Genomic DNA, 14,998 nt, shown 5'->3' on the forward strand with positions numbered 1-14,998 from the left:
TGATGGAAGGGAGAAGGGTAAGATTCTTCAAAACTGCAGAAAACTGAAAAAAAAAACAGAATACAGCACCTCTGAAGACTTTTCGCCACGAGTTCAGTCGATACGCTAGAAGCTTTGGGTCAGCGCCCAAGAGCAGAAAGCAAACGGTGAAAAGGTCGGGTTGTTTTTTGACAAGATAAAGATAAACGGAAAGCTATTCAGATGGGACGAAATTCGTGAGGAGAGGGTGCCTGTAAGTGGTGAATGATGAGCTTGCCAGGTTTCTCGTAAATATGGCAGACATGCGCAGACTGCGGGAATACCCAGCCAACGACTAGATGTCCACCCCACTGCAGGCCCTCTTTTTTTTCTTTGTTGAATATCAATCCCAGAAACATTTGGAATAAATGCGATGACCTCGGCGTTCTCTTTATCACACATGACCCAGACGTAACAATAACTGAAACCTGGCTGAATGAAGCGATTCCAGATACAGAAGCGATACCCAACACCCACGAGATAGTACGGCATGATCGCAGCACAAGGGGAGGTGGCGTAGCTATAGCGATAAAAAAAGGATTAGATTGCACAGTTATTCTCCATAACACAGCCATCGAGAGGGTTTAGATTTTGCTTCGGTTTTGTCATCTGAACATTTTTATTCGTTCTGTGTACAGGCCCCCGATGCTGACATTTCGGTTTTTGAACGATTTCACGATTTTATGGAAGAACATCGTAACGTTATACTCACATAATATTGTGGTGAGACTAACTTGCCAAAAATTAGTTGGGAACTTCTGGCCGGAGTAACTTCATGTCAAAATGCCAATCTTTTGCTCGACAATGCCTTCGCATTCAACTTAAAGCAGGTCGTACAGGGGCCGACACGTATTTCATCAGGAGCAAGCTCGCTTCTTGATCTTGTGTTTATTAGCGATGCCACTGGGAAACTCGGATTCTCTATTGATGTTATCCCAGGTATTTCTGACCACGAAGCAGTGCTGTTCGAAAGCAACATGGTGCGGTCGCCTGCCCTTGAGTTAAGAAAACCGTTTCTCAACTTTAACAATGCCCTAGAAGAAAGTATTTTAGATTTATTGGAGCAAGACTACGATCAATTCATCGAAAAACACGCGGCTGGTCTCATGAATGTCAATGACCTATGGGTGCAGTTCAAGACTATTGTACATGAATGTATCACAAGATACGTGCCGAAGAAATATAGTAAACACTGTAAAAAGACCATGGTAAGGAAAGGTATGCACATTAAACACACAAAAATAACGGAAAAGAAAATTGGAAACACAAGTCTTTTCATTCTTCTTGTGTCCATGTTTTCTGTGCTTGCATTTCCATACCATCAATCCATATCAACTTGCTCAACCTTATGCTGCTTCGTATTGACAGGTGCAAATGCCGTTTGCAAGATTTCTATATTTTGTAAATGGTAATGCTCGGGTTCTCCAGCCAAATTTTTTCGTTCATTGGAATAAGTTATTTTGGGCAATGAACCAGCCAAGTCGTACATTACAACGTGGATAACTTGCGACATCATTTAAGATATAGCTGGAAATGGGGCAGAAATCATAGCACACAGGAAATACACCACACAGAGCGTGCTGTGTTTGCATGTTTCCTCCTAGTGTCATTGTTTTCTACACCGCTTATTCTTCGTGTCAGTGTTGTCACATTGCACTTGGGTTCTACACCCAACTGTCACAGCCAACACAGCATACATACAGATTTGTGTTCGAGAAACAAGCCTCTTGAATCTGAAAGAACCTGTGTTTATTCTGCTTTACTGAAAAAAAAAGAACTTGTATGACTAGACACTAGAGCAGGGTGTGAGATCGGGATACTTGGTATTGCATGCCGAAGTGACCAGCGCAAGAGTGAACTCGGGACACTAAAAAGGTGGCAAGAACAGGTGCGAACTTCCAACTAGTGTTTATTACGAAAAGGCATGTATGTATACTCTTGTGCACTTGATCATAGTCAGTTACAAGAGCGCACTAAGGCCTCCCCAAGGCCTAAGGCGGCCTCCCACATACAGACCCCAGGTATGCAAATTCTTTAGTGTCAAGGCTAGGGATAGTTTGCTAACGCCGTTGCCTTCTGCGATATCTGCCCCCTTAATGATGTGCCTAGTGCTTTCTTGTGCGTTGCTTCCTATTATTTCTGTTTTTTCTGAGTGGATGACATTTGCATCGGGAGTTGTGGCTTCCAAGGAAACCCTCTCTCCCTTGTGTATTTCGTATTATGTTCCTGTAGTCTCATATTTAGGCACCTTCCCGCTTGTCCCACGTAACGCTGCCCACAGGAAAGAGGTGTGCTATTCACTACTCCCCCTGAGCATTTCGACGAAACCTTTTCTGTGAGCGATGTTGCATGAAATTGATTGTCTGCTGACAGGACATAGTTACACCTAAGTGATACTATTCGCAGGAATCTAACAGTCATCCCATACATTCACGCTATCCTGCATGCGCTAAAGAAAATAGGCCAAAGGGCGGGAGTTTCGGTCGTCTTTCCCGCACCCCACAAGTTATCTCAGTTATGTGCCAAAACCAGCCCTGTCAGCAGACAATCAAAATCATGCAACATTGTGCACAGAAAGGGTTTCATCAAGTGCTCAAGAGGAATAGTGTATAGCATACCTCTTTCCTTCGGGCAGCGTTACTTGGGACAAATGGGAAGTTGCCTAAACTGGAGACCACAGGAGCATAATCAGAAAGTACAAAAAGGGAGAGAAGGTTTCCTTGGAATCCATTCCTCCCAATGCAAATATCATCGGCTGTTTTAAAAAAAACAGAAATAATAGCAAGCAGTGTGAAAGAAAACGCTAGACTCATCATTGAGGTAGCGGTTAAGGCAGAATGCAACTGCTTTAGCAAGCCATCCCTATAGCACTGACTGTTAAAGAATTTGTATATCTGGTGTCAGTATGCGGGAAGCCTCCTTAGGCCTTGGTGCGCTCGGTTATTTGCGATGACCATGTTGACTTGCATGATTGTAACTGATTAAGATCAAGGGCGCAAGAGTACATATAGATACCTATTTGTAATGAACAACGGTTCGAAGTTTACGCCTGTCCTTGTCAGCTTTTTAGTGTCCCGTGTCCACTCTTGCGCTAGTCCTTTCCGCATAGACACTAGATTTTGACTGACTAGAGGAAGGATTGGTTGAGACTTGGAATGACTGGCTGCTTGCAGAGGCCTTCGGCTTTGCCTGAAGAGAAAGACACACCAATCAATTAAGGCTGTTCAATTATTTACCGTCATCATCACTATTGTTACTCAGATAAAGCATGATTTCTAATTCACAACTATCACTACAAGTGCACTTGTCAAAAGAAATGGTTCAGACTCAGCCATGTTGTATATATTCATTCGTAGCCTTATAGGATAAAAAGCTTCAGATAGAAAGGACCCAAGTCAATTGATGGTTTGCTTGGAACAGCCAAAGATGTCACGTGCACATTATGACATTCGGAGATTACATTTCCCATATTTAGGTAGAGCTGCCATGGCCACATACTGTAGGCCATAGCTTTAAACTTTCACTGCTCCACTAAAACACCTTGCAGATTTTACTGTTTCCTAAAACAATGAAGCACTCTTGAAACAAGCGCAAACCATGCATGTTGTTTACTTCCGACGCAGAACAAGCAAGCCAAAGATATTGTCCAGCTGACAGGTGGTAGAATAGCAAAAATACAAAGAAACCATGCTTGCACCACAACTGTCTCAACAGCTGTCAGCCCCTTTCGGATATGGTTTGTTGTGTCACGGAAGAAGTATCAATGTGTAATGTTCTTTTACTCGAGCAGTGAAAATTGAAAGTTACGGTCGTGAATGCATCGACATACCCTTCCCATCTTCCTAAAAAGTTATACTATTGCACTGTGTTCACCGAAAAATTTGCCCTTTATGAAAAGAAACCTGCAACTATGCCTGGACCCCATACATGGCTCCGGCAGGCAATACTGTTTATTCTGTCCACTTCTTCACTTGCGATCCCATAACCAAACAAATAATACAACACATTTTTTCCAGATTGCATTGCTTAATGTGAATGCGCTTAATTCGGGAAATTTCTGAAATGAATCAAGCCTCTCAAAAAAAATTTTGAAGTAGAGTAATTCATTAACATGCCTAAAAATGAGAATTTCCTGTAGATTTTGAGAGCCAATGAAAACAGAGCTATTTGCTCAAATTTCTACGACTCATGGCAACAGGATGGCCAAATTCCATGCTGTTAATAAATGCAAAGGACAAAAAACTTTGGTCAATTTGCGCAATGTATCGTTCCAAAATTTTTTTTTCTTTATACCGTAGTGGGGATACTCTGTGGTAATTAGTTAGAATTAATGCTATTGGCCTGCAGTCTGGTACAAAATATTTTTAAAGCCACAGCGACAACACCATTTCCTTCGTATCTATCCAAAATGCACATTCGGTAAAATCCAGGGAAAATGCTTCTAACTAAACAGGTCATTCTATATTGTGTTTTGCAGAGACACCTTTTTTTCTTGGGAAACTAAGGTTGATTTCATTGTCGCCAGGCTCGGGCAGCAAAATAAATTTTTAAATCAAAATTAAAAGTGATCGCCAGGCATGTGCAGTTGAATTTATCTGGACATGCCCTACTATCTGCAGTACACATGTTGCCACTTCAAAGGCTTGCAAGAAGGCACCAGTTATATTTTCTAAGGCAAGAAGGCAATGAAATATGTTACTTAAGGCAATTAGTCACAGGAGTCCTGGATCAGTAGAAAAAAATTTAAAGACTATAAATTGTTTAGATGTCTTAAGTCACACATTACTGAGTCACCATCTTTTGCTTACCATTAGTCTTAAAAGTACCACCATTGCATTGTGCTAAAACTAATCTAAAAAACTGAAACCTGGCACTATAAAAATGAAGCTTGAGAATGAAGGCCTGCTCAACAAGCAACGGAACGACAAAAATGATACGCATGATAAATAAAAAAGGCGCTGTTGAGGATGGTAAAGAACTAGGCACCATGACTCTCTGGCCACAACAATACCATGGTCCTTACGGCTCATCGTGCCCATTTTGCAACACAGGAATCCAAAATGTGACAGTGACACACCTATTATGGACGTGCCCAGGGCTCCATCTAAGCCGTCTCCGCCATCTCCGGGCAACAGGCCTTCGGCCTGGCCGCCCACCCGACCTTGAACGTTGGATTCATGGACCCCATCATCGTTCACTCCTAGATTTCTTGCACGAGTCGAATCTGTTCGTGTATTTCTAACATCTTTTGTATTATGCCTAAGGGCATGCTTTCGAATTAAAAAAAAAAACTAGGCACCATGACGAAATTTGTAAATATGCAAGCATAGGATGGACTCAGTTGGCGCAAGCCAGATATATTTACAGATTACTAGGAAAGGCCTTCGTCCTGCAGTGGACATAATGTGTGTGAGAGCTTTGCGCCTCTTCGATTATGCAGTCCCAGACTGTCCGCAAACCACCTGTGGCTTCCGCTCTGGCTAGCATTGACAAAAGGGCGCATCCCAGTCATGTCATCCAGCTGCCTGGGACTGTCCGAGGTTTTGTTTGAAAGCACCGTGATTAGAAGTCGCTCTCCTGGCTGCTGTTGTCTGCTCTTAGCTACTTAAATTATGGGGCTTTACGTGCCAAATCCACTTTCTGATTACGAGGCATGCCGTAGTGGAGGACTCCGGAAATTTCGACCACCAGGGGTTCGTTAACGTGCACCCACATCTAAGTACATGGGTGTTTTCATATTTTGCCCCCATTGAAATGCGGCAACCATGAACGGCATTCAATCCCGTGACCTCGTGCTTTTAGCTACTAGTAGATAGCGCCCTACCCAGCAAATTGAGTAGCGTGGTTTTCAAAATGGTGCAGTCTCAGAGGCCATGTCGTCGATACAACCATAAAGTTTGCATAATGGAATCGCAGCCTGAGCACATTGAACATGTTAACAAAGCTCAGTTTACATCGTGCTCTCGCTCTTCGTGCCCCTTAACCGCTGTATTTAAGCCAGCTCATTCATTTCCTGCAATATTTAAGCGTCATTGCCACACGAAAATAAGCAAAAACACGGTTGTGCCACATCCCTGTTCACCCACAATGCACAGGCCGATATCCTCAAAGCTCGTGAAACCGTCTACTAAAGGCCGGACGTGTGTCTAGGACAGAGCGCGTCTACACCGTCTACTAATCCTGCACATCCAAAAGCGAAATCTCGAATTTGGGTAACAGAACAGATCAGCACACATGCCAACAGCAATTGGTGAAGCTCTGATTATACAGGTTGTCCCACGTAACTTGAGCACAACAATAAAATATGCGAATATCACGTAGCTCGACAGAACCAAGGTAATGTTGTTTGCCGTAGCTTGGATATACTCAGATATTTTTTCATTCCGCCAAAATAAATATTTCATCTTCGTTAATTATGGAACATTTCAAATATTATAATTACATTAGAAGTGTCCATGAGAAAATTGTAGAGCAACATGAAAAGCTCACCATACAGCTTTCTGTTGTTCGAGACATGCTGCGTAGAAGTGTTTTTTCGAGAAAGAAGCTAGCGAATACACGCAAAGTACTGCGAAAGGACAGTCACGCAACAATTTAGTGTGTTTTTGCAGGCTTCTTTCACGCTAGGAAAAACACTTTTATGTAGCATGTATTATTCATAATATTTGAGAAGTTGATTATTTACTGAATACTAATTATTTTATCTGGAAAAATGAAAAAAATGAGTATCTCCAAGCGAGGGCAAACAACATTACCTTGGTTCTGTCCAGCTACGTGGGATTTGCATATTTTCAATATTTGGGTCAAGTTACGTGAGACACCCTGTATGCCACGCCAGCTACCAGCATTAAATATCTACGTGCAATATGATACGTTTCCTCGCAAACAGTTTCACTCATCTGAAAAGTGAAATCTACCTGTTTACTATGCATATAGCAATGAGCATGGCAGATTTCACGAAACACATCAAGAAAAGCAAGCATTTGGGCCTGATCGCTGAGCTTTGTCTTAAAAAACACAAGGACTAAGGTTGCAGCAATTAGACCACTCATGAAAACCTCGCATTATGGCACATGAAGCATCCATTTACGGGAAGTGATAGCTGAGTGCATGATATTTGCTGTCTGGAACGCGCAAAGTGCACATAAACAAACAGCGTCTTTTACAACATGGCGTCAAGCCCGCGTGCATCTTTTTAAGACAGCCGCCGTCTGCTAGCTACTTGCATATGTCTGAACAAATATCTGCTGACAGCTCTGAGAGTCCGCAGGGTCTGTGACTTCTGGTAAAACGAATTCGATACTGGCTGCTCTCGGACTGGTGGGCGGGGCTTCCTAAGCTGATTGAGAAAATCGAATGCGGGACAGCAGTGCTAAGCAGTCCAGGACTGTCAAGGACTGATAATCGAAGAGGCCCACTAATGCTTTCTGTTCCTATCCTATGTAATGTCTTCATACTGATCAGCTGAAGCTGCATGGCAAGGTATCTTGTTAGTGCGCTGAAGACAAGCCTCTTGCCCAAACATTGACTATAGAGACGACCATCGTTCGACAACTGTTGATCCGTTCATAGAAGTGAGGATTCCGCGACAAACTTTTCAATGAAGTATGCAATATGATGAGGAACACGTTTCATAAAACTTCATAAGTATACCTGACCATTGACTCACTTTTGCATGTAAGTTAATATTATGAAATTGTCGCTGTGAACAGTTGTCCCCGACTGCTGTGCACTTGTGATAAAAAATTAACCGTATATGAAAGTTTGTATATTTAGCCAGGAGAGCCGCGCTTGCTGGATGACTCATCATTTATTGGGAAAAAAATTCAGCAGTGAGCAGCAATTGTATCACTAATGACCTTGAACATCTTTTATAATTATAATTTGTAAACACCTGTTGTCGAACAGCCCACTTACTGAAGTTTTGAACACATTGTACAGAATTATAGCACGTACTACACGAAATAAGATCTGTAATAGACCTTACCAAATACAATATTAGTGTGGCGGCAGGTCAAATGGCTCCTCAACAATGCTTGCGTCCTTCCTGGGAGAACCAAAAACGACATTTGGCTTACACTGACAGCACCAAACCACATAATTTAGGTTGCTAACAAGTGCCCCAGAACATAGGAAGTTCTAATTAGATATGATCAACCTGCTTAACCATGTCACAGACATTGAATGATAGAATGTACTTTATGGTGCCTCAACTTTGTGAAATACATGCTAATACAAACATGCTAGTAAGCAGAAATAAATTGGATGTATGAAAATTTTCAGTAAACCTTTATTTCCTAGCAACCACAAGTCGCTCTTTGTGAAGTCCAACAAGTGAGCGTCTAACCTACGCTAAGAAGGTGGAAAATTCAGCATCCTTTCTGGTGAATAACTAACCATATTACCCAGAAATACAAAGGTGAATTGTAAGTATTATATTGGTTAAAGGAACAGTTCCGTGCTGCCAAGCAAGTATAATAAATAAATTATTTCAAATTCATCTTCATGTCAGGCTAATCAAGTTAATTTTCTTTAGATCACGTGAGAGAATGGTTAGAAAAAAATATTGGAATCTGTCCACAATGTTGAAGCAATTTTATGACGGCCTGCAGGTAGCAGTTGTTAATATAAGACCTGGCGCAGGGGGAGAAAAGACAAAGTGTGATAAAACCCCATGTGGCCTATGCTGTGCAGGCACTAAATACAGTTTTATTACAATTATGATGTGCAACACAGCAGATGTAAGAGATGGAGACTCTCAGGCGGTATTTTCCTATGTTGTTAAGAGAAATTGTTTCAAGGAGCGTGACTCCTTAACCCTTCGAGGGTCAATGACGTAAATATAGCGTGCCGCGAACAAGTACAAAAATGGTCGATGCCGTATATTTACGGCACCGTGTGTAGGTTTAAAAAGCGCGCCAATTTCCTAACCTTTGCTTTATTTCACGTGCTGCCACTATGTGGAAATACAGGGAATTTCTTTTGCACCCTTCGCTCTCCGAGTTTTCGATACATGGCTTGTTTTAGCGATAGAACTGATGGCTATCTCGTTACTAATCGCTCAAAAGGCTACTGCTTGTTTCTCGCTCATTTAGTGCTCACAGCGGTGCGCATAGGAAGGATGCTGCCATGCTTGCGTTTCCGTTGCTCCTTCTTTTTTTGAGACTCGCGAAACTTATTGCATCTGGTTGGCGATAAGATGAAGATTAGCGGCATTTTGCCACACGCATTGCTTTTTTGATGGGCACACAACCGCAGTCTTCTTGAGTGCGTGCACCTACACACTTCGATTACGCTATGAATGCGCATATTAGTGTAGGAGCACGAACATCTAAGCCTTGCAAAATATTCTCGTGTGCACATTTTCAAAGCCTTGAAAATAACAATATATCAAATTTTTTACTCTTATCAGCTTATTTTCTTTTTTATTATTGCTATTCATAAATAAAGAGTACATATATACCAACGCAAACAGTTAACATGCCACAGTGTATTTGCTTTTAAACACGATTGTTGTATCATGAAGCCTTGCATCACATACTTCCTTATTCTCATTCCTGCTGGCCTTGCAATGAAGTGGCATGTTTAAGCCATAACAGTTTTTCAGTGAAAGCTTGTGCTCCCACAGGTGTTCACTAATACGTCGGTCCGTTTGTCCGATATACTCTTCCCCACACTTCCACGGTATACGACCGCTTCTTCACACTTCACAAAAGCGCTTGTATGTTTAATAGAACAGTTTAATTTTAGAGTCATGAGATCCAATCAGGCGGCACAAAGTAGCGAGCTTTCGGGGCACGGCAAAAACCACAGGAATATTACATTTCGCGGCGACGTGTTCAAGATTACGCGCTACTTCGTGAGGATACGGTATCGCCACTGTATACGGCAGAAATTCCTTGCGGGCACGAGGTCGGTATGCCGACCCTGCAATTAATTGTTGCAGTATAAGTCTACGCACTCCAAGACTGTTAAACGTGCGATTGCCACTATGTGCCTTGAATTCACCCTTAAAGAATTGTGCTGTCATAAGGCCCACAAAAGCTTTGACGAACAGATTTTGAAGTTGAAGAAAGCTGGCTTTCCTTGTTTGGTTTTGAGCAATGTTTTGGAGGCGTTGTTGAAACAGGTGAAAAAAGAAAGAAACTGAAGCAGTGAAGAAGGTCAAACATTAGAAAAGAAATCTAAAGCAGTGGTGATACCGTATTCTCACAAAGTGCCGCATAATCTTAAACATGTCATCGAGAAATACAAAATCCCTGTGGTTTCTTCCGTGCCCCAAAAGCTTGCTACTTTGTGCCGTCTGATTGGATATGATGACTAAGAAAGTAGAGTGTTCTAGTAAACACACAAACCCTTTTGTGAAGGACGGAGAAGGGGTCGTATACTGCATACCGCTGAAGTGTGGGAAGGCGTCAACCGGACAAACTGGTCGATGTATTAATGAACGCCTGCAGTTGCACAAGCTTTCACTCACAAATGGTTATGGCTAAAACCTGCTGCTTCATTGCAAGGCATGGGAGAATGCGAATAAGCAAGTATGTGAAGCAAGGCTTCATGATACAACAATCTTGTTTAAAAGCGAAGACACTGTGGCACGTGAACTGTTGGAGGCCAACCAGACTATGAAAAGAGGGGACGCCTGGGTCGACACGCCTTCTCCGACTATTTACAGAAATGAATGCATGTTTTTAGATAAGTTTTAGATTTTGTTTAATCTTATGAGTCCCTTCATATACATCTTCCATATTTTCGCGCATGCGCATTCACATAATCAGTGCTTCTTTTTTTCTTCCCCCTCTCCCCATGGCTATATATTCAGCGGTCTTGACCTCAATAAACAGTTGCAAGTAGCCCCTTGTCCTGTCTTTGTTCTTTCTGACTGTGCTGTCTCTGTTGGCACTTCACCTATTGAAATGTAGTTTTCCCCCTTCCATGAGCTCATCTAGCACTGTAGAGAAGACAGAAAACAAATCACTCTACCCGTTTAGTAGCCTTACTTCACGTCATATAGGGTAGGAAGTTTCCAATGAAGCAGAATACGTTTACTACGCTGGTTCTTACAGCAGCTAGTGTTTTACGACTAGCTGAAAGTGTTCTTGGTAGTGAAAAGTCGCAATTAAAGTGGTTGAGCACCTTTTTAATGTCTCCTACAAAGTGCCACGCATGTTCAAGTAAGCAAAACTACTACTGAAAGGCACGCTCCGCTATCTGGGCCTGAAGGATTTTCTGTGGTGAGCATCGAGCTGGAGCTATTCCCTGTACTCAAAGGTGTTTTTACCTTTTCTATTGGTGCACCTGAACACAGAAGCATGTTTTTGCTACAGGAACACCGGAGAGCACGTTTAACACTTGGCACCACCCCGACGTGGAGGGGAGCTTCCATAACCAAGTACAATGTTTGCTTTTAACAGTGCGTTCGCACTGCCTTTTAGCATGCATTGCCACGAAGCATTTAACGGAGTTGAACGTAGCTGACGTCTCAGGTCAGACAACTTCGAGAAAGCCAAGGCCTATGACTGTTATGCAATCTGTACACAAAGGCAACCATCAATTCAAGCAAATTGCTCAGAGAGTTGAAACAACCTTTTTATTTTCAGTGCCAAGCAATCTGGGCACGTACAAAATGTTAACCGGACCAGGGTAACAAGTGAACTTTACATAAGAAAGTATGTGCTGGAGATCATAGATACTACAGTTGCTGCTCTTTACAATATCCCACTTTCCTGCAGCCGCAATTATATAGGACAAACTGGCTGACGACTCAAGAATTATCTTACAAATTATGCACAGGCCCTTGACACAACATGTCGGAGCAACATAGCTATTGATGCTGCTTTGTGCAGTTGTACACCAAACTTTTAGCAGTGAAGTATCTTCATGACACATTTTCAAAGCAGACATAATTTTCAGAATAGCTGTCACAATGCTAGCGTGTCATCACTTAACCTGCTTGAAAAATCGAAGTATTCAGATCAACCTGCCGGAGCGTTCTGAATTGGCCTGCTTGGTGCATGTTTAGAAGGGAACTGAACAGGGCGACAGACAGGACAAAGGGAATATGTTGCTGTGTACAACGCTGTCACTTCGTACTGGCAGTAGCACTGTTCGTTCCCTTTTAAATATTCATATCTTTTGGTCGCCTGACCACGCAACGCAGCTGCGAGCTCAGGCAATAATTTTACTTTGTTACGTTGCCTTCCAATGTTGAACTTATTTACATCATAGCAAACTCACATGTAATAGTTAGCTCAACACTAGCTCACAGTGAGCTTATTTGTGACTAATCTTAGTTACCATGGAGCTCATGCATGCTAGCGATCAGTGTGCAGTGTTTTTGCATACTCATTAAGTCAACACTGGACAAACAGTTATTTTATTGGTGCGTGTTTTATCTGTTGCCGCAAATCTTGAACTCTGGCACTATAAGTGTTTTTAAAACACCACTCATATGTGCACCCAAGTCAGGTATGAAACAATATCCCTTTCAAGTCGACGTGCTCATGCTGAACCAATTTGTTGGCACAGGAAAACAAATCATCAATTATCCTTTGAATGCATCTGCAAAAATTACTCTACTTGCATAGGCCTCGTCATTCCACCAAAATTTGCAGTCACTGTCCATTAAGACTGCATATGCAAGGCAGATATACAATAGAATGGCACAGCTTACCAGAACAAAGAGCACCATTAGACAGACTGCTGTGGCACACTGACATTGCAAGCAGGACCACTGGCTGAGAAACTGAGCGCAAACCGGCATAGAGACATCCTTCACTGGTGCAATAGCTGCAATTGAAGCAAATAATACCAGGTATTTTCAGACCGGTCGTCCACAGTAAAGCAAAAACATTTTCGTATACAAATACTCTTGCACATAAGCTCGTCACCGAATTACCGATTGCTGTGGTGTCGTTTGGTGTCTTCAATTGTATCGTTCAACTCATTTAAAAAAAAAGACTTCATGAAGCACCTTCTATTCGGCAAAACAGCAGACATCTTGCTCTACATAACTCAAAACATATATTTTAGAATAATTATTGTAGTGAAGCCTATATGCTAAAAATTAGTCTACGCAACTAGAGACAGTCAGTATTAGAACCAGCCTTGAACATCAGTGTTGACACACCTTTTGATTTTTTTATACCAGTTTGGAACATTTTTAACTTTGGATGTCCTTTTTGAAAAGGACATCCACTTTTGGCCACCGCTATTCTGTGTCAAGGTTACGTTAAAAATTACTTATCACATGCGCTTGCTTTACAATTACGGCCGCAGATGGGCAAAATTTACGTGGCAATCCACTCCCAGGTTACGTTAAATGCTGACGTATTGCCTCAGAACGTTGATAGTCAGCCTGGTAGCTGTCTGAAGTAAAAACAAAACAAAAACAAAAACTCGCGAAACATCTGATACCGATTGCCAGCTAGAAAAATAATCAATTTCTTCTCCAGCGAACCTTATGGGTACACGCGGACACTTTCAAGTGCGATCGCGCACGATTGATCGGGCTCGATCCCACAGTGTTCCAAGGCACCGTGTTACACCAGTCTTACCTAACACTGCAGATCGCACGATGTTACGGCAGCAAGGACGCTACACCGTCCATTCATTGTGATGTAGGAGTATCGCATGCAACATGCTCTATGAGGTCTTCATACACAAGCAGACTTTCAATTCCAGAAGCAATCTTTCATTTACGAGTATGAAGACAGCGATTATGCACGCCAATCCAGGACACTGCGTCCTAAGCTTAATGACAAAATAGAATTTCGCTGAGATGCAATGCGTCGCCGAATACGGCTAACATAGTGTTACAGCGCGTCGTGAGAGATTGCTAAGGGGAACAGTAACTGCACTTTATTTTGCAGTGCCAATAACAAAGCATAACAGATTGCTAAACTGGAATTGCAGCGTCTGTAAACCAGCTGCCACATACAGCCGATAACGAACTGCTACAGACGACATCGTCGCTGATGTTGCCTACGCGTCTCAATGTACTCTACAAGAAATCAGCACAACAAACGGTACACCATTTATCACAGACTCGCAATGCCGCGCCTTTATCAATCCTCATGACCAAGCGGGAATGTCGTTACAGGGCATTGACAGGGCATGCTCACACAACACAGTTGAGACCTTCACCGGCCATCGCGTGCATTTCGCACGCGCGGCGTGCACCAACAACGAAAAAGGACACTTAAATCGCTTACTTGCGTAGCAGTCCATCGTCGATTCCTTCTTATTCTCTCAGTGAAGTCCCAAATGCAACAGGTATACAACAGGTATACCACCACCGCACACCGCCATTTCCACAGGTTGGGCCTGTGAACCTGGACTGGGAGCGACAGGGCCAGAGCGTGATAGCCACGATACCCCTACGGGCATCCTGGCTATCACGCTAGGGCCCACGGCCCGACGGCTTTCTCCCGCTACCAGGGGACGCTGACTTGCGTCCGAACACCAACCACACCGTTCTAGGGTCTCGATGATGATGACAATGGCCTCATGTTGTGGCTCATACGCACACGAGGGGTTTGGCCAAGAATTGCGTGCTGAAACGATTACCTATTCTTTTGGAGTGTTACCAATTCGATGTGAGCAAAAAAAGAAAAAAAGGATACATACAAAAACAAGCAAATTATAAGAGAACAATAAAAAATTATTCGTTTTGTTGATTGTATGTAAGTACAAACGGCATCATACACGTCCCTTGGTCTCTCGCTCATCTCTCCTTCTTCCTTCATTTTCATCTACGTCACACAACGTGTACGGTCCTTAATTGTTTCTTTCGTCTTAGTATTTTGTTTTGACGTCGCATCAGAGATCACGCGCGTCGCTTCTTCGTCGTTGGCTTCTTGCGCTCACCCTTTCGCTCTCGATGTTAAGTTGTCTTCGCCGCAACGCTCCCTTTATCTGCGACACTGGCTTCGCACACTGTCACTCACTAATGCACAACAATCCCTCAATATTAAACATC

At 42.6% G+C, this 14,998-nt stretch overlaps 1 long non-coding RNA gene across 1 annotated transcript; it reads right to left on the reverse strand.

Moving 5' to 3' along the window:
- Nucleotides 1-3,138: 3,138 nt before the first annotated feature.
- LOC126539085 (uncharacterized) lies at nt 3,139-14,735 on the reverse strand. The gene is made up of 4 exons (XR_008613712.2): nt 14,232-14,735; nt 12,692-12,807; nt 8,006-8,065; nt 3,139-3,207 (listed from the first exon to the last, which is right to left on the reverse strand). It is a non-coding gene; the product is annotated as an uncharacterized lncRNA (long non-coding RNA).
- Between the last annotated feature and the right edge of the window lie 263 nt (nt 14,736-14,998).

This window comes from Dermacentor andersoni, chromosome 3 (genome assembly GCF_023375885.2).
Source record: "Dermacentor andersoni chromosome 3, qqDerAnde1_hic_scaffold, whole genome shotgun sequence".
Classification (NCBI taxonomy): domain Eukaryota; kingdom Metazoa; phylum Arthropoda; class Arachnida; order Ixodida; family Ixodidae; genus Dermacentor; species Dermacentor andersoni.